The sequence below is a fragment of the Mugil cephalus genome, chromosome 2 (genome assembly GCF_022458985.1).
Source record: "Mugil cephalus isolate CIBA_MC_2020 chromosome 2, CIBA_Mcephalus_1.1, whole genome shotgun sequence".
Lineage (NCBI taxonomy): Eukaryota > Metazoa > Chordata > Actinopteri > Mugiliformes > Mugilidae > Mugil > Mugil cephalus.
This window is the reverse complement of record NC_061771.1, coordinates 16,050,001-16,072,692: the sequence shown is the minus strand read 5'-3', so window position 1 is coordinate 16,072,692 and position 22,692 is coordinate 16,050,001. Positions and strand designations below refer to the sequence as shown.

The 22,692-nt window shown below is 44.8% G+C and overlaps 1 protein-coding gene across 1 annotated transcript in view; it reads left to right on the top strand.

Moving 5' to 3' along the window:
• bnc2 (basonuclin 2) overlaps positions 1-22,692 on the top strand; it is a 159,179-nt gene that overhangs the window by 45,708 nt on the left and 90,779 nt on the right. The gene's annotated exons all lie outside the window — the stretch shown is intronic.

Genomic DNA, 22,692 nt, shown 5'->3' with positions numbered 1-22,692 from the left:
CTCGCAGGTCCTCCAACTCAGCCCAGGTTAATGGAAACCATTATCACACACAGCCACTCTGTCTGTACAATCAGAGCCTCTCTCTCTGAGGGAAGCACTTTGTCACACACACACACACACACACACACAGACACACACACACACGCAAACATCAAATATATTTGTGCCATAATCCCCAGCCCTGCCTACTTGTTTAGCTTCCTACTGTACAAGCTGTTCCTCGGCATACGCTGGAGAGGCTACTTGTTTTTAGCATGTAGTATTTTGGGCACAAGGGAACACTTGAGATGTATGAAAGCAAGTAATGGGAAACCTATTATCGAGGTGATTTCTAAAGACAGAGAGAGGTAAAAGACTGTACCCAGTCCGTCCTCATACATATTAACCACTCGCGTATTTTAAAAAGGTCAAAATCATAAACCAGGTCACTAGCACACATGCAGCTACAGCGGGTTAAGCGAGTTTCAGCACACTGTTTAGTACGCTTTGATAACACATATCTCCAAATGAATGGGCGCAATCTCCACTTCTAGTCTGAGCAGTGTTGACCGATCAGTTTTTCTGTCATGCAGCAAAAAGAGGAAGAACCGCAGGAGCTGTGACTGGTCCACTCAGTGGTAGCGTATTTCCGCTTTAGCATTTCCGGCTGCTTCTTCATCTCTGCCAGTTTTTGAATCGATTGTTTTGGATCAATAAAGATGGAACACATCGAGGAAAGGTTAACTGAGGCGGTTCAGAGATACAACATTTGTATGGTTTTCGGTGAAATTTCTACGCTGTAGTTACGATTGCTGAATCTGAAGCAGGAAGTAGACACAAAATTGAACCCGAGCGGCAAAAAAGACACAGCACCGACTAGGGTTTGGGTGGTGGTTTTACAAAGCCAGCCAGTTTGTGGAAAGTTAAGGTATTTCACTGAAAAGTCTGGACCCATGCTGTATTTACACCACAAGCGAGCAGCGATCTTGGTGATGTCATTTGTTTCAAAGTTAACTCGTAAAACAAATGCATATGGTTGGTTGATGCATCCAAGTGTAATCTGTGCTGCAAAAAACTCATGAGGTTGCATGCTGGCATTGGCTTTGACGTGTAACGTGCCACGCTTCATTTGTTTGCTAACAAGTTCGCCATGTCAAACTTGAAAGGTGATGGTATGCGAACATCGTGTTCACAGCTTGATCCACTGATGTCAAGTGGTCACAGCATCAGAAGTTGCAGGTTTAAGAGTATTTGCATGGTCCAATGAACATAAAGGCACAGTGAAACCAGAGCCCGCTACAAGAAGCACTAATTCAAAAGACATTTATAATACATACCGTAAAGATTCAGGCCGACAACGTTGCTTAGCATATAGCTTGTGTCCCTCCATTTGTCTAGATCATAGGTCCGTGGAGGTACTGCAGGGGGGTCACAAAATCTTTGGTTGATTAGAAATTTTTACATGATTTTTTTTTTTTTTTTTTGTTAAATTTTCCCACACAAATTTCAATTTCTTTAAATACAGGCAGAAGATGTTATCTTTCAGTCCTCACTTCACTCATTTGCATTTGACACAGGAGCTGTCTCAACCGCGCACTGTCGCACTTATTTGAATAGCTTAATCTTGAATGCAAAATGATAATAATAATGCATATTTATAAATAGCACTAGTCTAATATAGAACACATATGGTAGGTAGGGGGTCCCTGCTTAATCTCTCCATCAGTTTGAGGGTCCTTGGCCCTGGTCTAGATGTTTTTTTGCTTATGACCCATGAGCAAGGCAGGAAGAGTGCCTTATCTGTGTGCATTGTAATCATAGTTGTGTATGCCCAAAGTGGTTTGTGTTTAATCCATTTGCAGATCAATTGGCCACATAGAAAACAGAAAGTCATATCATGTTTCAGTATAGGAAGAGTGGGTATAAGGAAGTTGCAGAGTTGGGGGTGATGGGGCCAGAACTACTTTTTGAGGACTGTTTCATTGTTTTATTCGCTTTCGTTGTAATCTCTTCAAATAATAATAATATGAAGTTATGATTATTTATTTAAAATATAGACACGGTAGTATCTTTAAACTCAATGAAAACCTCAATGAGAGGCAGCAGACCAGACTTGACCTCTCCGCACTGAGTGTGTTTGTGTCTTGTGGAATACATTTTTGGGCACTTCAGTGTCAGCGTGCATCCTCCCAACTGCGAGCGCCATGTGCATTTAGTGTGTGTGTGTGTGTGCGGACACATGGCACTGTGTCTTTGTTGATCCTGTTCTAATCAGAGAGGAGTCGACCCATCACAAAAGCCACAATATTGCATTGTAAACAGACATCAGCACACACACATACAGACACGCACACGGAGCGGTAACCCTGCATTCCCCTGTAAACAGTTTACAGTGCCTTCTCTCTCCCTTATGCAGACACAGGCCAAAGCGTCAGTGTTGTGTTCAGCTAATCCCAGTGTTTAGGCTTTGTTGGCGGCCTCCAGCAAGGACTATGCAGCGCTCGTCTTGAGGGGGAAGAACTCTTTCATTTGTATGCATGTTTGAGTGTGTCACACACGTTAAGGACCGCCTCTTTACCTCAACACACTGGACCAATCTTCATCTGCATCAATCTTAGTTTGTTTGGGTTCTGTCTCCCCTCCCGAGAAGGCCCTCTGCCCCTCCGTCCTATTTGTTTAGCCGAGCCTGTGCTTGTTTTCTTGTTGTCCTCCCCTTGATTGAGACTGACCCAGCCATCTTCACAGCCTCACAGTATACACATGCACACGTTTCTCGTGACTGCGTGTATGGACACCGTGCGGTTTTGGCTCGCTTCGTGCAGCAACTGCCCAAGGTAGGAAATGCTGTTTAGATTAAGTGTGTTCTGATGTCCTTTCAGGCCTCGCTCCTGCTGGATCATAACCCGTCCGTACCACAAACCTCTCTAAGACTACACGCGGAAACACCAGTGGTTTAGGGTTAGGCATAGGACAGTGGACGTTGTTGTTGTTATAGGATTTTACTAACCTCTTACCACATCCTCTGTGTGACTCTCGCTCTGCCAAAAAATATGCATGTGTTTTGTGTTTACACCACCGTTCAAATCCACTTCCACTGTCATAGGGAGATTTCTGAAATCTCATTTATTTTTCCCTCATTTTGTTTTAACGCTAAACTGCAAACAGCTCAAATAAAAGCTTGTTTTATACATGCGAACCTGATTTTTCATGAGCTTTCCTTAGAGGTGCTCGCGACTGCCAAACACTGAAGTCCAGCCAACTAGGGCACCTAAATAACAGCTATCAGAAGAAAAGAGCTGACATATGATGCCTGCCTCTATGTTTTAATGGTGGAGAAAATGAAAGATTTTTGTCTATAAAGTCGGTGTGGTCTCCATATTTTCTCTCAATAGGCCATCCTGAGCGGTGGGGTTTTCCACATAATCAAAAAAAGGATCGTACACCTTGGCGGAGAGGCTCACAGGCCTCGGTGTGTGATGTGTGTGGGAAGGGGCGCAGCGACGAAATAAAAAAAACAAATGAGAGCATATTCTTTGTTTCGCACAATGATTGGTGAGTCCTGGTGTAAGTCCTGCCTGCTCAAGGCCATCGGATCGTCTGATTACCTCCTGTTTGCTACTGTCGGAGAAAGAAAAAAAATAAACTGCTTATTTTCAGCAGTTTTTTTTTTTTTCAAAAACAAATCTTAAAATAATAATTTACATTTCATTTTTAAACTTCTTTGAGAAAACCGTGTCTTCATTTTTCCAAATAATGTGTTACATAAACTTTTAAACATCTAAAGTAGATGTTTTGGATTTTTTTTCTAATTTAGGTAATAAGCTGGATCTTAAAGGAGTACTCCAGAAATATAATATGCAACATCTCTAGTGTGTATCAAGATCTGGGACAAGGTCCAAAAAAAGTCAGTATCCTTCCCAGGATGCAACAGAGTTGTGCTAATGCGTCTCCATTGCGAAACTCCCTCCGACTTGACAAAGAAGACAATCCAAGACCACACAAGGCACTTTACAGCTTGTGCTCGACAAAATGTGTGTAACTGGTGGAGCCACTTTAAAGGAGTGTGAGACACTTTTTGATCGGATTGTTGCAGAAAATACACATGTAGGTAAGCAGCCTGATTGAAGAGTAATGTGCAGACAACTGAAACAGTGTACACATAACTGGAATAAATCATTTTTGTTTTCTGAAAATTTTTTAAACAATTATATTAGTATGTGTAGAAAGGAATTATAAAGTAGATGTAATCAGTTAATGCCTTAAATCACGTTTATTGATTTCATCAAATTAAAAAAGAATTACCAGTGGCCGCAGATTATAGTTATATTATTGTTTTGCTTGACTACACATTTTTTTTTCTAGACTAGCAATTTTTTTTTAAATCTCATAATAATATACAACATAATATAATATATAAGAGTCAGATGGCACACAGATAAGGGTGAATATAGAAGTGAACTTGGAATATGAAAAGTTGCCACTTTTGTCGACGCGTGCACCTATTTCTTTTAGTTTGTCTGCATGTATGTGCGGATGTTGTTGCGGAAAGTGTGCGATGCGATCAGTCAGAGGCAGCGGAGACGCCTCCCCTGCACTTCTCTCAGTGGTCCCAGCATCATTACCCGCACCACCGCGGTACACAGCCTTATCTGTTGTGGAAACTGATACAGTGACAGACACTCCTGGAGGACGCACACAGCGCTCACCAATCTTTGCGCTGCTCCCTGTGGGGCTTCTTCATTTAGGTGAAGGTCTACAAAATGTGTGCGGTGGCAGAGGAAGTGAGAGGAAAGAGGAGACTCGCATTCAATCTAATCAACTGTGATGTTTAATGCTCACACTGTGATAACATTAATAAAAAAAAAAAAAAAAAAAAAAAGGTCGCATCTGAGTTTCCTCCCCAAAGACCAGCTCAAGTCAAGAGAGGGCAGTCAAGTCCTTCTGTCTGTTGTGTGGTAATTTACACACACACACACACACACACACACACACACACACACACCTGCACCGCATGCACACATGCACGCTCTCGTTCGGCCACTTCAACTAACCCCCACGTGCCTTTGATTTGTGAGCTCAGCCGATTCAGTCATACAGGCTCACGATCATTTAAAGTTACTGCTCAGGTGGGAGCCATGGGTGTATGGTGGAGTGTGTGTGTGTGCGTTTGTGCATGTGTGTGTGGGTGTGTGAGACCGCGGCAGCCTGTGTGACTTCATTCATTTTAGTGGCTGAAAAGTTTGCCCACACCTGTTCAACTTGCCATGTTAACGTTCTCAAACGGTCTTAGTCACATTAACGCTTTGAACCTCAAACGCACACACACTCCGCCTGCTATTTAAACTCCAGTAGAACCCAGTAAAGTTAAGATTCATTTTTATGTAGTTGGCTCTGAGCTGCCATGGACTTCAAGTGGCTGTAAGTGCCTTAAATGGTAAAGCTGATTTCCTCTCATTCATAATATCTCTCCTCACCTACACACTCGATCCCAACCACGTTAAATGATCGCATCTCCGTCTTCTCCCTTGTCCTGTCTTGTATCTGCGTTGTGTATAAATGATGTAAGTTGTGATACAAATAGAGGAATGTTAAATAGAGACTTAGTGTTTTTTAACTTGACATGAGAGGTGGTGCGGGTCAGTCTAGGAGAGGCCACAACTGCGTGTGGTTACATGTGCCCAATGCTGGCTGGCAGCAGACGAGAGGATGACTATTGTTGCTCCTTTCAGACTCACTCGTATTGCTCGCCTGTGGGCGTGCATGTGTCACTGAGAAGGTGCACGTAACACTCACTGTACGGTGAGGGAATCAAAGTAGAGCCCACACTGCTCATGTACTAAAATACACCCGGTCCTAAGCACAAGAGGACAAGAAATATTGACGTCAGTAAAACATATCTGAAATACTTTTGCGTGAGAATATCTTGAGTACGTGTGGACACGCACTTACAAATTACTGTTCTCAGATGTTGCTCAGAAAAGTCCACTCACCAGTAGTCGTAAATTCATATCTAAGTCACACATCACAGTAATCCAATTTTTCTGACTAATGACCCTATTCTCATTTGCCAATGGAGTGTTTAATATAAACTGGACATATATATAATTTACACCTGCTGTCATGAAACTGTTGCCTAGCAACAGCTGCTGTAAGCTCTGTAAGACAGATGAGTGAGGGAGAGACAGATGTTGAAGAGTCCACATGGCTGCAACTTTAAGATGCAGATTTGTATCAGATTTAATAAATACCATTCATATTTTTTTGCTTCAATAGCACTTTCAGAGTGGAGTCGGGCCGACCAATAACTTTCCGAGACTCGCAGACCCACACGAGGCTGTGTAAAGCTCCAGAACAAAAACGCCACATTGTCCAACAGACATACTGTTTACATGGCTCCAGCGTTAATTGGGATCAGTTAATAATAGCGTACGGTCAACCGAAGTTCATTTGCTCCTCTTTTTTTGACGCTGTCAGACAGGTGACCTGGCGGCGTGCTTCGTCACCTCGTCCCTTTTATGTGCACTGGCCTTTGCTTAATGGCAAACCTCATGAAAAACGTGTTCCGTGCTTAAATAAATTCACATATTTAGTGCACATTTACAGTTTTTTTTCTCCTTCCCCTTCTCTTCCTTAATGGTACATTTTTACGGTTGGACGTCTGCTTTTACATTGCAAACTGTGCGTAAGTGTGTGTGACCACGGACGAGTCCTATATGGAAGCAATTACTGGCAGCGAGGGCCCTCAGACACCCACCGTGCCTCTCACTCTTAGCCAAACGGAATGTATCTCCCTCCCCCTTTTTCTTTCTCTCTCTGTCTCTCGTTCCCTCTGTCTTTTTTTACTACCTCTCTTGTTCCACACCTCTCTCTCTCTCTCTCTCTCTCTCTTTTGCTTTTTCTCTCTGCCGACTAAATTACTTTCGTATGAGCCCCAACAAAGGGGCAAGGTGAAACCCCTTTTTTCTTTTTTTTTTTTTTTTATTGGGAACAAACCCCCACCATATTTTAATTCAAATCACGCATTTCCAATTTGTGCAAACAAGCCCTGAAAATACAAGCACTAATTAGACTAAACCTAATGTGCGTGTGTGTGCGTGCGTGTGTGTGCGTGCTGAATGAAAAGAGAGCCCGTCTCCAGTGCAAGTTAGTATGCACCGCCAGAGCCTTGTAGGAAATGAGTCTTTGGGGGGTCCCTGCATCATGTGGTTTGGGCAGACACTGGGTGCGATGGTGGCCCCGCGTCCTCTGCATCAGTGTGCGTGCGTGAGACTTTTTGCAAAGGTAAACTTGTTTATTCAGAGGGTCCCAATTCAAAATTTAATGCTTGAAACACCACAAGAAATTGAATTATGGGTCAAGCATTGACTGAAAAAAAAAAAAAAAACTAACCACAGATAAACTGGCAGAGAACAGTGATGGGATTGCAGATGTCAGGATTTGGCAAACCGTTGTCACCCCCTCTCTTGTTACAGTAAAGCAAAGCTCAATGAAGGAATATTGTCGGCCCTGCCAGCTATCTCTCCTCCTCTGTCTGTGGGAACTGAGAAGTCGGTATTTGCCATGTGTATACCCCTCCAAACTGACTCTAAATGAGATAAATAAGTTCAGACTAAATTGGCAGCTTATGTCCAAAGTGATTATTCTTGCCTTAATGTCTCTTCATTGGAATGGGAGAAGACTTGGCTTGCACGGGATACCGCGGGGTGTGGCAAGGCGGTCTTTTCCAACACAAAGAAGTGGCGAGTGATGGCAGCCAGAGTTTACTTGTCAAGGTTTTGAAACACGCACACGCAGCGTTCTCATGTGCTAACCCCATCCTCTTCAAACAGTTTGTCTCTCCCTCCACACTCCTCCAAACTTGGCCCGTGACAGAGCCTTACATTCCCTTCCCATGAGTCCTAGTGTGGCTAGTCAGCAGAAGGACCCCAGATTGTGCTGGCTGCGTCGCCGCCTGCCTCGTTTGGGAGCGTGCCTGGGCCCTCCGTCTCAGTAACCTTGGTTTGCCCCTTCTGTTTGTGAATTCCTGTCGCTCCAATAGGACCGCACTGTCCCCAGCAAAATGCTTTCTGGCAGTGGGCAGCTGGACGGACTGGTGGGAAAGTGAAGGAAAAGCTCGGATTGTCTTTCAGGCAAATAAATAACGCATGATCCCAGTGCTCCAACTAAAAGTCGCTCAATGACATTGTTGGACAAAAATGGAAAAGGGAGCGCGCGACGTCAACGGTCGCAAACAAGTGCCAATCACTGATGAATTGTCCGTCTCGGTTTTAGATGCACGTAACGGCCGCAGGCAGCTGAGAAAAAAATGCTGCTTATCAGATCGCCAGCGCTCTGATACAATCCAGGTTACGATTGGTCCTTGACGTTGAGCGAAGCTTTGTGATTGGATGCAGGTCTTTCACATTTCATCCCGTGGCTGTGTTTTGTGTCTGCCAACACCCAGACTCTTGAGTGTTTAGCCTTCGCTGCTAGTTCTGCTGTCTAAGGAATTTCATGGGCTTGGTAATTTTTAGTTATGTCTCTTGCTCTGTTTCTTTACGCCTTTTCCCTCCTCCTTGTCTAAAATGATAGCTATTTGTGGTGCGGCACTAGGGTAGTTTGTGGTTTTCAGAACGGCTGTATTATTCCAGTATTGGGTGTCTTTCACCATAATGTTATAAGAGGTTTCCCCGGCTTACAATATCAGATGGCATAAAATGGTTTAAATATTCTTCAAAACTTCAAATTAGAGTTTGGAGCAATCTATTGTATATCATAATGCTGCTGTATTTAAATGGGAACTGATGACGAGTGACCTTGGCGAGTAGGCTACTACTGTACGTAAAAATAAACCTGAGGGCTGCGTTTGACATTTAAGAAACATTTATTAAGACCTCTGTATTTTATTTCTCATCTCGGCTTGAGGCTAGCTGCTTGAGGCTAGCTGCTTGAGGCTGCATTAGCTCCTCCTAGCACAACACATTCAACCTGTTGCTGTGCTGTCATTGTTTTTGCCCGGTTGGTAGGCGTGAGAGAAAGAACAACATATCCGGTGCTGATGCATTGCATTAATAAAAACTCCACGTCCATGTGAGTCACACTTCATAGAGTGCCAGCCTAAATCAAAGTTATTTTAGAGTCTTGTTAGAAACACATTATCCTGTGGACATGTCAACAAGTAAATTCACTTAAGTAAATTCCATTAAAGTCCCTGAGGACTTTCTGATTTCAGTCTCTTGCTCTCAGTTGCTTCAGCGTTATGTTTGTGCAACAACAACACTTGGTTAGGTTTAGTAGAAAGTCATGGTTTAGGTCAACCAACCAACCAACCAACCAACCAATCAATAAGGCACAACATTAAAACCACTGATAGGAGAAGTAAATAACGTGGACCATCTCAGTTGATCTCAATTCAATGTTTTTCTTGTAAACTTGTGGACCTGCCTATCTACCACCCACCCAGTCCAGACCAGCCCCACCCCCCATAGCAATGACACTACTTGATGGCAGCAGCCACCCCCAGTAGGATACAGCCCGACACAGTTTAGGAACAACTCACAAAACATGAAAAACAGCACTTGGCCTCCGAATTCACCTGATCTCAAACTCAAACTGATAAATTATCTATTATCTTAAATAAGCCCGAATCACAGAGGCCCCTCCCCTCAACCCATAGGACCCCCCCCAAAAAAAAAAAAAAAAAACTAACAACATCCTGTTACCAGACACCACAGGACATCCTCAGAAGACCCATGTCCATTCTCTGATGAGTCACAACTTTTTTAGAGGCACAAGGGAGACCTGCATAGTATAAGGAAGGTGGTCATAATGTTATGCCTGATCGGTGTATGTGGTTTAAGCATGAAAGATATTGCCTAGAGACAACACCTTAGTTTCAAAATTGTACACACATCCGTAATCATGCAGTTAAATGTCTTCCAAGTGAGTGGTCTGTGTAGCTGTTACCTTAACTTTTTGGTCTGAATTTTAGTATAAGATAGAAACAACCGGTAAAAATCATGAAAAGAAAAAACTGAGCAATTTATAGCTTGTTATTATCTGCTCCTCTCTGTGTTAGTTCATTGTAAAATGATGTTTTGGACTCATTCAGTATGTTCAGTCTCCTGTTTTTTATTTTTTATTTTTTTTATAATATGAATTGATAATAACTAAGATCATCGACCAGCAGTTAAAGAAAGCGCTCACTGGCTGCTGCCTTTGTTTAACCTGTTCATTTGTTTTGCTCAGTCTGCCTGTCTGCCCACATCCCTGCTGGTTCCCCCTCCTGTCTGTCTGTTTGCTTGACGGTCCACTGTGTCACAGCGCTGCTAATGGCCATTGCTGAGCCAGCCACTTTCTAAATGACACCCTCCTCCGCTCAATACAGCTGCCCTGCAGTTACACACTCTTCTCCCCCTTTTCACTTTTCCTCCCTCCAGCCTCCACCGCTTCCTCTCGCGCGTGTGACGATGAGACGGCGGCTTCCCTCTCTAGCAAAAGCAGCCTCCTGTCAATTTTCTCCAAATATGTTCTACCCGACATGCCCCCCCCCTCCGATGAAAGATCCTCGTCTTGTCTGACACACACACACCCTTTCATTCATCACATATCACTGGCTGAACGACTTGACTGACAGCGTACGACTGGAGCATCTTCTCTGGCAGCGCCCTCACCAACACGATGCGTTCATTCATCATCCATTCCTCTCTCGCTTCTTTCCCTCAGCCTCCTTCCATTCTTTCTTCTCCACACCACTTTTTTTCCTCTCCCTCCTTTTTAATCACCTTTATCTCATGATGTGTGTGTGTTAGCAGCAGAGGGTGGTGTAGCACGTTTCCTCGGTTGCGAGACAGAGCTATACTGGAGATGTATGAAAGCCAAATGGAGTTTGGCCTTAGTTTGACTACACCCCTGCCAGACTAAACCCTGGATCAAAACACACACACACACATGATCACTCTCATTCTCTCCACATACCAGCTCTCCAGCCGCTGCATACCCCAGGTGCCATTTGGGTTTAATGTAGTTTGAATGACTTTATTAACTCTCAAAGGAGAAACAGTAGCACTCGTGATGACTGAAGCGTTCCTCTTGTGCTTCCCCCTGCCTCTCGCTTTGCAGTGACCACACACACACACTCGCGAGCTCCCCTCTTTCAAAGTTCACTTGTTCATCAGCCAAGGGTTCTCCAGCATCCTAAAAGATGGCGGTGGCAACATTTTGGCACTGGCAGCTCATAACTGGATTGCTGTAATTATTCATTGGGAGAGTGATGCCTTCCAGGGGCTGAAGATTGATTAGGTTTGATATGCGACTTAGTGTAATCTGTCTTTGACCAGGGCTCCTGTCCAAATTGGCAGGAATTATAAAAGGAGAGGAAGTTATTTTTTTTTTTTTTTTTTAAAAAGAAAGAAGAGACAAGAAAGCAGCGGAAGATACGAGGTGGGTGGACAAAAGGAAAGAGACAGAGACTGAGGCGTATCCCGTGTCGTGTCTCTTGTGGCGCCCTTTGCCGTACACAAACCATCAATCTGCAAACAACAACAGCAGGGCGACCGTTTTGTTTACTCTTGAGCAAGGCACAAGCTAAATAAAGCCATTAAAACCTGAAAATACAGCATCTCTCATTGTCAGCATCGTTGTGTGCTTGGCTTAAAGCACTCGTTTTCCAGGCGCATTTGGGGTATTTTTTTTTTTTTTACTCCTTGCTTGTTTTGTCAGACCAGACCAGCGTGATCCTCGGTTGTCTCATTTTCCACGACTAAAGTGTGTCTTCAGTTAATCCTCCAGTGTAAGCATGGCAGAACTTAAAAGGCTCTGATTAGGCTGTTGTGTCCCACAGGTTAGCTAGATATAAACTCGTGACACACTCACAGTGCCCATACGTGCCCCAGAGACCTCTCTTTGTGTTAATTAAAGGAGTCTCAACTGCAATTAGCAGGCTTTACAATGAGCGTACCCACAGATAAACACACACACACATGTGCATACGCACGCATACACACATACGGATACGGATACATCCAAACTGTGAGTGCCTTTACGAGCCCACAAACACTCCTTACAGTTGCTTTAGTATCACTATGCCATTGCATTTATTGTTAGGCTAACTGCACCACGTTGCATTCAGTGTCCATAGGAGATCGTAATGATATTGACTGAGTGTGACACACGGTTTTAGTTGTGACTATTGACGACGCTTCAAAAGCACTTTTATGATTGAGATTTAGATTCACAAAAATGTGCCAAAAGGTGTCATAGCTTAACCGGGTTTAGTGCATCGTTTTTAATCAAGTTGGATTCTTCCAACATTTCTTGAAAATCCCTACAATTACACCATCCTAAAGGAGAAATGGTTCTCGTTTTATGAAAGGTCTTAAAATAATAGATAAAATCCAATGAATTGTTGGTAAAACAAAATAGGGGGAAAAAAAAAAAAAAGTCAGTTCACTGAATTTTCATAAAATACAGAGTCAGAAAACTTTATTCATCCCAGAAGCAAAAACCTGTTTATCTGAAAGGTGCTGCTGGGGAACAATATCCGGAAAGCTTTTCTCTAGATGCAGACCTTTCTGTGAATACTTTTTAGCGGAACTACTTCTTACTGAAGGATCTTATTCAAAACGTTTGAGTTTGAGGAACACAAACTAAATCCCAATTCACTTTTAACATAAACTTTTACATATTATGTTTGTTTGATGGCAAGGAACTAAAATCGCCTTTGAGCTGTGATACTCTAGAAATAAGTAGCATTTAGCACCTAAATAACACATTTAGCATTTTAAAGCTAAAGGATTTAGAGGCATCTAGTGGTGAAGGTACAAATCCCATCTGCTACCCCTTCCTTAAGGAAGGAAAACCTACGCTGGCCACCGCTTCAACATAAAGACCCTCTCTTGAGACAGTATTTGGCTTGTCTTTCCTCAGCTATGGCAGAAACAAGGCAACACAACAAAAAAAAAACATACTGGTGATTTACATGCCTTCTTTTAAAGTTATTTCCTAATACGAACGGTGCCAGTGAATACACTCATAAACTTATGGGTTGGGACAGAGGATATGATATACTCTGCAAAAGGGGGCAGGCTGGGAACAAACTTGCACCACTTCAGTAACAACTAAACCACTTATAGGTTTCCCTTGAAGGTCTTTTTTTTTAAGTGTCTCATGATACTGTATGTGCACGAAGGGACTCTTGTAGAGTGGACCTGATGCAGCCAGACGGAGAATCTCATTCTGCGACCCCAAAGACCCCATAAGAATTGAGTGGCAGTGTTGCTGTCCGTGTCAGACCTGAACACAGAGTCTCAGACCATGGTGGCCAAATGGCCCATCGCCTCCGTCTCCTTATGTACCAAATTAGACCTAAGCTCTCCCAGTGTGCTGCAGCCTTGTCCACAGGAAATCAAGGCCAGGTGGAACTTAAGTGAACGAAGCCCCGTTTTGGCACATTCGAGCTGAGTAGATGGTGGCAAGACCAAGCACCTCCCCTCCACCCCTACCCCTCCCCCCCAGAGCTTGTCAAAGGTTGAGAGAAGACACACGCACACACCTAGACACCACATACGCACATTGCACAGGTGCGAACGCCTATTTGCTGATGTTCACACGAGGGCAGACTCTCGCAGCGGATGGGTGCCGTCAGCCCCGTGGCGGTGCAGCTCAGCCACTCCGCTCCCATATTTACTTATTTATTGGCAGCGGTGGCTGTGATGACAGAGCCACTCACTCTCAGAGAGCCTGCGAGGCTCCACGACATCCCCTCAAGCGGCGGCGTAAAAATTTTAAGAGCCCCAGGCCTGGTTTGACAATTTTGACGTGAGTTTGCATGTACTCGAGTTGTCGGGTGCATTCAGGGGGCTAACAGCTCTAATGTGTTTGCACTCCCGCCTTGCGCTTGTGTTTGTGCGTGTGTGTGTGTCTCAGAGCGAAGTGTCGCTTAATAATTTAGTCGTCGGTTTCGTCCCCCCATCACCATCCGTCCATCCATTCGCAGCTCTTTATGTCTCGCCTCTGGGAATGCGGAGGCCATTCCTCTGCCTCTCTGGGAGTGATTGAACAAGCAGAGACAGGTGACAGAATCTGGTGTGGTGGTGGTGGTGGTGTGTGCGAGGACCAAGTGAGAAAGACTGACTGCGGGAGAGAGAGAGGCGGACAGCAGAGTGAATATAAACACTCCGAAAGAGACAAGCGTTAAAGGAGCTCCAGGGGATATTTGTGTGACTGGAGGACACTTTTGTTTAATCTCAAGTTTAATGTGTACATTACAGTTTTTTGTCATCACATATTTCTCATATTTTAAAGCAATGCAAGACTGACACGCGGACATGGAATACGTGCCCATGCCTAACTATCTAACTACACACACACTCGCGCCCACAGCTGGGTTTCAGGCCTCCGTTCATGCCAGATGTAGACAGGACATCTTTTCTCTCTGTCTCTCTCATCAAGTTTTTCCAGACTAATAAGTTCTTGTTCTTTGTGGAAGTGGTTCTAAGTGAGAGCAGGAACTCGGGGCTTGCACGCCAGACCTGTGGCCACGGTCGTAACAATCAAATAACATAACTTGGCCACGTGTAAGAATGTGTGTTAATACGCAAGAGCTTTCAACAAAGTCTCCCAGTGCCAGTGGCCTCCTATATACTTTAATATGACTTGATGTTCACTTAACCCCCTCGTGTAATTGAAACCTGATGGTGGAATAATAATCGTTCCTTCATATTTTTTTTCCTCTTTCTCCAGTCACAGGGCTGATTTTTGCTCGGCCTGTTCGATAGTATTCAATTACGAGTCGGAAAGGTCAGTGGTGGGCATCATACCTCTCCATGGGTTCACTGGAAAATAAGCTGAGACAACCTTTTAATATTGTTTGGTTAGATTAAACATATATATTTATGTGTATATATTTATATATATATTACTTTTGATGCGCTTTTCTTGAATGATGCAGCCGGGAAAAAGGACAGAGAAAAAAAAAGAGAAGAAGCAGAAGGATGTGCAGGGAGTAAGAGCCGAACCTAAACTCTGTCTTCCACTGAATTTCTCCGTCCTCGGAAGTGAAATCCCAAACCAAAACTTTGTTGCTTGTTTGCTGAATGGTTTCAGTACCACAGGATGATTTGTGTGACATTTATTTGGGAGTTTTTTTTGGCGAGAAGAATCACAAGTGTTTGTGTGTTTGTCGCGGTGTTAGCGGTTATGTTCCTTGTCATGTGTGCGCCATAAATAAAGACTCTCCTGGCTAATGTAACCCACATGTTTTTTTGTTCCCGGCCCAGCGTTTGTTTGCTGGGAGTTTTCAGATGGTACGCAGCCGTTTTGGACCCGATCTCAGCCCTTGTGAAGTCATAGAATTTTTTTATTTTTTTTAATTTATTTATTTTTTTTATTTTTTACATCAAAAGCAGACGCGGACTTCCCTGTTACTCACAAAGGTTGTACGGCACAATGCGTGATTCCCATTACTTCACTACATCACCGCTGAGCAGATACACAGCTGGTGACTGATGACTTGTCCCGAAGCACATTTGCGAGCACAGTCATACCCAGACGAAAGCATTACTACGCTGACAAATCCCCATTTGAACCAGTCGACCAAACCTGACTCACTCCGGACTGGTTTCTCTAAATACAAAGCCAATACAGCACAGATTGATTATGAGAAACTTTTGCAAAAGTCTTATATCACAGCTCACCAGAAAACAAGGTGGAAACCTCCCCGCATCACCATGAAGGCCGTCTTTGTTTGTTGTATTTTGTTAACCACAAGAAAGGGCCAATTACAGAGTACTGTGTGTGACTTATAATGTGGCGGCGAACTCTTTGCACAATATATATATCCCCATAACAAGCCCCCATTTTTCTTTTAATGTAAACACAGTTGTTGTTGTCAGAAATATTTTGGTGTCTTCACCCATGCCGCGCTGCACTGATCGCATGCAGATGCGGCGAACGTGAGTTTAGGAAACCAAAAATGAAATCAGTCATAGCCAGCTCCTCCTCTCCGCTCTGAAATATCTGATTTTATCCCGAATCCCACTTTTTTCTTTCTTTTTTTTTTCATTAATAAACAACTGGCCTTTTCTCAGGCTTCTCTCCAGTGCCGCGTGTCCTGTCAGTATTTTCCCCCCGAACAAAACAAGCCGTTGCGAAGGTCACAGTAACAACCGCCGACGTTAAACTTTCTTTTATCGAAAGGCAAAGGGAGAAAGTGTTTCCAGTGAGTGTCAGACGGAGCAGAGAGCTAAAAGAGGTAAAGACATATTAGTCAGGTCAGCAGGGAAAAGAGCGAATGGTTGTGAAAGAGAGAGCAGAAGGGGAAAAACAGAATAATGAGAGACGGAAAGTTCGCACGGAGGAGATAAGAGAAGAAAGACGCCGCGGAGAAGGACTTTGTCTCAGCGCTGGGGTTCGGCGGAGATCGAGTTGTCGAGGAGGGGGTGGGGTGTAAAATGGGGGCGCTGGCAGGGGTTGCCACGGCAGCGTTCCGGATGGGCAGGCGGTCTCCTCTCATGGGGTGAGGGGGGGGGACGTGGGGCTGTCAGGGAGCCTGGCAGGTAGAGACACAAGGCCCTGTGACTGGGGGGGAGCACGGGTCAGTGAGAGAGGACAGGACTGAGGGGATGGGGAGGCGGCGGAGGGGTGGAGGCGCAGGCCTGTCTGATGAGGTGAGGAGAGAGTGGAAGGGGAGGGAGACGTGAGGGAAGTAAATGAGGGTGGAGGAGGAGGAGGAGGAGAGGAAGGGCTAGAGATGATTAGGAGAGAATTATCCAAGTGTGAGCGTGGATAAGTGTGGAGAAAGGGAAGAAGAGGAGCCACGTTCAGGAGGACGGGCCAATTTACACGTCTGTGAAACACCATGAAACTGCCCATTAAGCAAATGATGCAACTCTTGTTCCTCCCACACCTCTCAGCTCATACTTTGATCCACCTCAAACTTACTTATTTTTGCACCACCGCAAAAATAAGAGACGCGCAAGTCAAGCTTCACCTACAGGCCCGTCAAGTCCCGCCTCGGTTGAGTATCTCTGGAGTCACTCTGAGAAAGGCTCTGCTGACTGTGGATAATGGATCCGAGCACAGAGGGAAGAGGTCCTTAAAAAATTTTGGTGATCACTTTAGCGCACAGGAAATCAATGAAGTCCAGGGTATCTCTGATAGTATCTGCTCGGCTTGCTCTTCCCACCGAGAGAAAGTAAATTCTTCTCGGCGAACCATGATGGCCTGCAGCCTTTGCTGCTTGTCATCACCGCTCTCCCATCCCATTGCATCCCGCCTCTCTCCACTGATAATCCACCGGTAACTACGTTAATGTTAAGAATGTGCTCTATAGTAAGTTTGGAAAGTGAAAATGAATGTTTTGTTTTTTTAATTTAATTGCAGACTGGGCTCCTCCCAAAGTCACCCACCACTGCCTCAATCATGAAATATGTGGTACGTTCATCTATAGTAAAAAATAATGACCAGACCTGCTAACCTGTGTATAAATACAATATATTTTGGGGTAACAGGCAGTGGTGTGTTTACTCCACAGAAATACAGTAAGTGTTAAGAATGTGTGTGTGTGTGCTGAGGTGAAAATGAAAATGTGTACAAAAAAAAGGAGAGTGGAGGCCAACAGCTTGCTGTAGTTCAATGAGAAGGACTGGTCCGGTCAGCTCGGTGCCTGTGGGGCCAGAGGTGAACATGTGCATGAGCGCTGAGAGTGTGTGTGTGTGTGTGTGTGTGTGGGGCTGCTGATAAAATTGTATTTCGTCTCCTGACCTCATGATTGGAGCCTCGTCTTCTTGAAGAAACAACTAGCATGTGGATTGCTTTCGTGCATAACTCGTGTCATTAGGTCACAAATTGCCAAACAGGCATTATCGCAGATCCCGCTCTCAGCAGTTAACCTTTCGCCGTTGCATATTGCCACAAATACAGCAGAAATTTGTAAATAACTCATAAGACTCAGCGGAGGCGCTCTGCTGGCGTCACTTTCCAGTTGTTTTTTCACAAAGGTGCACTTATTAGAGGAGCTCAGATTGCAGTGATCAGTGACACGGGCAATCATGTGGCTCTCTCTGGTTTCTCCCAGACCTTTCAGTGCCCTTGTCTGCCTCTCGCTTTCGTCTTTCTCCTCGTCTCCCCCTCTCCCACCATCACAAGTGGAGGGCTGTTGCTGTCGGTGTCATATGATGTCTTGTGGCCCCGTAGTGGTAGTAGAACAGTGACAGTTCTATCCCTGTGCCATCTGATCGACATGCCGCTCCTTGTCACATGCGCACAGACTATGACCATAAATCAGGTCACCGACAGTACCAGCCCTGAGCCATGAGCTGCTCCCACTTCTGTCTGTAGTCTGCACTTTTTTTTTCTTTTTGGAGGGGGGTGAGGGGGGGTAGGGGATGCCACTTCCCACCAGTGCTTAACCGTGATTATTATCATTTTCCCTTTGTTTAATTTGACCTGGGACGGAAAGAGAAATCTGGGGAATCTGGGGAAAACAAAAGTTTGGAATGACTAAACAACAGGCGGGGGGGGGCTTGACTCTAGATGTTGCTTTCACGTGACAACCTGAAAAGAGCCAGTGTCTCACGATCATCCTCCTCGGCAACGAAAACACTCATCAACTGCTTCTGCGTCACATAATCACCAACAGAAATTACGCCGTTCCACTTTCCTCCATCTGCCCCCTGCCTCTGGCCTTCCATTTGACCTCTTTCTACTGTATACAATAACCACCCCCACCCCCACCCCACCGCCGCCAAAGTCCCCTCACCCCAACATTCGCAAAAAAAAAGCAACAAACACAAAAACACAGAAAAATAACACAGCCGCGAAGCATCGTAATTATGACTATTTGATGACCTCTGCATCTGATTCGTACTCACTGTTGTTTGCCTGAACAGGTTTTCTCACTTTGCACAGAAAATGAAAAGCAAGGTACTTTGCCTCTCGAGACTCGAGAGCACAAACAGGTGAATTGGTTCTCTTGAGACTCTAACAACTCAGTGCTGTCGCACCCAATTTCTGGGCTATTTGACCCATTAGATGTCAGTGTTTGGGAAACAAACAGGGAGTGCTGAGAGGTTTGATGGGTATATAATAATGGAGGCTTAGTGATGGAGGACGCCTCGCTGGAGTACAGTTACAGGACAAAAAGTCCAAGAATGTTTTAAAGCTCACTTTTACTTTGTGCGTCCTGCTTTTACCTGCCCCCTTTTCTATGGGCTTTTATATTTATTGTAATGCGCAAGTCGTTAAAACAATACGTAAAATGATGTTAAATGAAGAAAGTTGGAGGAGGAGAACGCGAACGGGAGGACGAAACGATTAAGTGGATGAATGCACGGATGTCATTTGCGATATCGAAAATGGCACCAGCACGACCGCCAGGCTCAGGGTCCATTCAGGGATTCCTGCTGACCAGAGCTCGATCCTCCAATAAGATGCTAGGAGACTAGAACTATCCTAAACCCCTCATTATCTGATGGTTTCTATTTACTCAAGGCTTTGCTGCCAAAACGAGAAACGACAAAGTATGAAGGATTAATATATCAAATGTAAGGTGAAATACTGAGGAAGACACTTAAACGGCTTCTTAATCTAATTTTCAGTCATTGCATATGTTAATTATTTAAAGTAAAGATGTCCAGAACAATTCCCTAACTTTTCCAGTCGTGGACGCCTCTCACATGCTCATGAATGCGTCACAAGTTCTGCATTGTTTTGATGGGTCAAGCACGTCAAGCGGAGCTATATATATCTATATATATATAGATATATATATATAAACAGTGTCAAGGTCTCATGTTGCAGTCCGCAGCTTGTAAATTTGTCAAAAGGAGCCTCTTTTTCAACTTTTTATTTTTGGCCATTTTACAAAACAAACGTTCTTACATCATTTACAGAACTTTTGGATGCGGTTTTACCTCATTCTAATTACAGGCTTAGCCCTGTCACTCTTCATCCCGCTCTCAGATTGTGGAAATGTATCCCGGACTGAGGGCGAGAGCCGTTGGGGAATAAGGATGATATGGCAGAGCTTTAACCTCATGCACACACACACACACACACACACACACACGCACACACTAGTATTGATCAATACAAGGCTCAGTGATTGTTGGTACAGAGCAGGCTGCATTCAACGTACAGGGCTCCCCCTGTCACCCGTCAGTGGCAGCGAAGGAGGAATACATCACACAGACGTACACACACACACACACACACACACACACACACACACACACACACACACACACACACACACACACACACACACACACACACATCAGCCTCTGGGCTAACACGCAGCCACCAACAATGGCCTCTCCTTCTGCCTCCAAAGCCCCCTCACTCTCCATCTTTACCCCCCTTCCCTCCTTTTTTTTTTTTTTTTTGCTCTGCCTCTTTCTCTACCTCACTTTTCCTCTAATGAGTTGCAACACTGATAACGAGCCTGATGATCTTCCATTGATTCGGCTATCACTTGCTTGTCTGGTAATTGATCCGTAGCTGAGCCTCTAGTTAATTATATGGGCTTCGACATGGACCCCAGCCCCAGGGGGAATTCTCAAGTCCTGCACAATAATAGTTTTAATAAAGGAGCCTGAGGATCTCCAGTATCCTTTTTTTTTTTTTTTTTTTTTACCCCTTCTATCCTTTCCTGCGTCTACAGATTGTTTTCATCCTTCCATTTCCTTTTTCCCCACCCAAATTTCTCCATGCCTGCATTTTCGCTCCTGTGCCTCTTTTTTTTTTTTTGTTTCCGCTGTCATCAAGGCCATTACCTATCAGCAGAGGCAATGGGAGGGAGGGGGAGAAAAAAAAAGAGAGAAAAAAAGAGGGGAGAATCGTGGAGGAAGAGTGAGCAGTATTGGCAGAGTCCACTCCTCCCTCCCACAAATAACAGCCATTAACCAGCCAGGTCAGAAGCTGAGCCACCAGCTTGACTTGAAACACTGAGTGCCACTCGAAAAAACCCACAGACTAGCACATTTACAGATGAGAGGGAGGGAGGGAGAGCGAGAGCAACAGAGAGGAAGGAGGGAGGGGTGGAGGGGGGGAGAAAAAAAAAATCTGGAAAGCAAAAAGGAACCTTGGCGGCTAAATTGTCACTTAATATAATTAGCCTAAGCCTCGTGCATTACCTTTTCAATATGTTGTTAAGAGCGGAGCCGCTGGTACATGGACAAAAGGTGACACATTATGGCTATTACAACAAGGCTGCTTGTGGCTGCTGACAAGACACGGGCCACTATGCAAAAGATGAATGAAGAAAAGAATAGACAGGGGCGACGTGGCGAATGCAGAAGTGGAGCGAAAAAAGAAAAAAAAAATTACAGGAGACAAAAAGTGCGGGATGCGAGGACGCAAATTGGGCTTGAGACAAAAGACGCGGCCGCACGTGGCCCCGAGACGCGCCGTGCCGCTTTCCCCTCTGCGAGCACGAGTCCCCTGTACATAACAGCAAACGACCGGCGAGTTAATCTCAGCAAAGGTTAACAGTGTGCCGCCATTAGCGCAGGGTACAAAAGGCTTTTAACAGACGACCAAGCGGCCGTCTGCAGCAATTTGCCACAAAATTTCGAAGTGACTTATATATATCAGAAGGCGTTTAATGTGGCCGAGGAAAGAAGTTCTGTCTCTTTCTCTTTTGTTCCTCCGTGCTGGAAAGATCACTGTGACATCTCCCTCTCCACTGCGGACCGAGGCACCTGGTCTGTCATTTCTCTAATGATAGTGGGGAGTAGGACAAGAGGGGAGATTTAAAGTAAAGGGGAAAAGGGAAGGAAAGGGAAGGGAAGGGAAGGGAAGGGAAGGGGGAGAAGGGTTGGGTGTGCGAGGGGGGGGGGGTGTCTTCATTGTTTGAGATGTGTCCTGTGCCATGTCAAAGGAATCATAGATCTCATTTCTCTCTTTCTGTTTAATCCTCTTGTGTGTCTTTTTCTCCGTGCGCGCCTCCCTTTACTCCTCCATCCCTCATTTTATTCCCTCACCTTCGCTGCTGTGGGGACCAATTTGGCTAAAATGGAACCTCTTCCTCATTTTTTTCTTAATTAAAATCTGAGAGCCTCCGCGGAGCAGGAGAGCGGAGAGGAGGTGCCTGTGAGTGGATGTGTGTTAGCGTGTGTGTGTGTGTGAGTGAGTGTGTGTGTTGGTGCGCTCGCTGGTGGCAGATTGCTTGCGTTCCATTAGTCCTTCATTACAGCGGGCGGAAATCAAACAAAGACACGCGGAGTTTTCGGGGATATAACGAGTCCGTTGATTTTCTCTTCTTCATTGTCGTTGTTGTTTATAGTTTGTTTTTTTTTTGTTGTTTTTTTTTTTAAAGTGCTGCACTGATAAGAAAGATGATAATCGGCTGAGATAAAAGAGCATGTCTGCAGCTTACAAACCTTTTTTTTTCCAGTTTTAAACAAAGAAAGACTTGAGTTTGAAACGGCGGTGCATTTTTAAATTTAAGATAGAAACGAGCTCCTTTGCTAAGCTCTGTGTGTGTGTTTGTATATACGTGTGCGTGTGTGGCAGGACAGTCCCACGGGAGAACTAAGTTGCTCTGAGACGTGCCGGCCGCTCGCAGCGCAAATGGTAATAAGGCAGGGGGACAAATGCCCCCCCCCCCTCCTCGTTTCACCCCGCTCTGTGATGGCGCTTGCCCCCACCTTCCTGCCCCGAGCAGAGGAGGAGTGTGTGTCTGAGTGTGTCTGAGTGTGTGTGTGTGTGTGTGTGTGTGTCAAGACGAAGTGT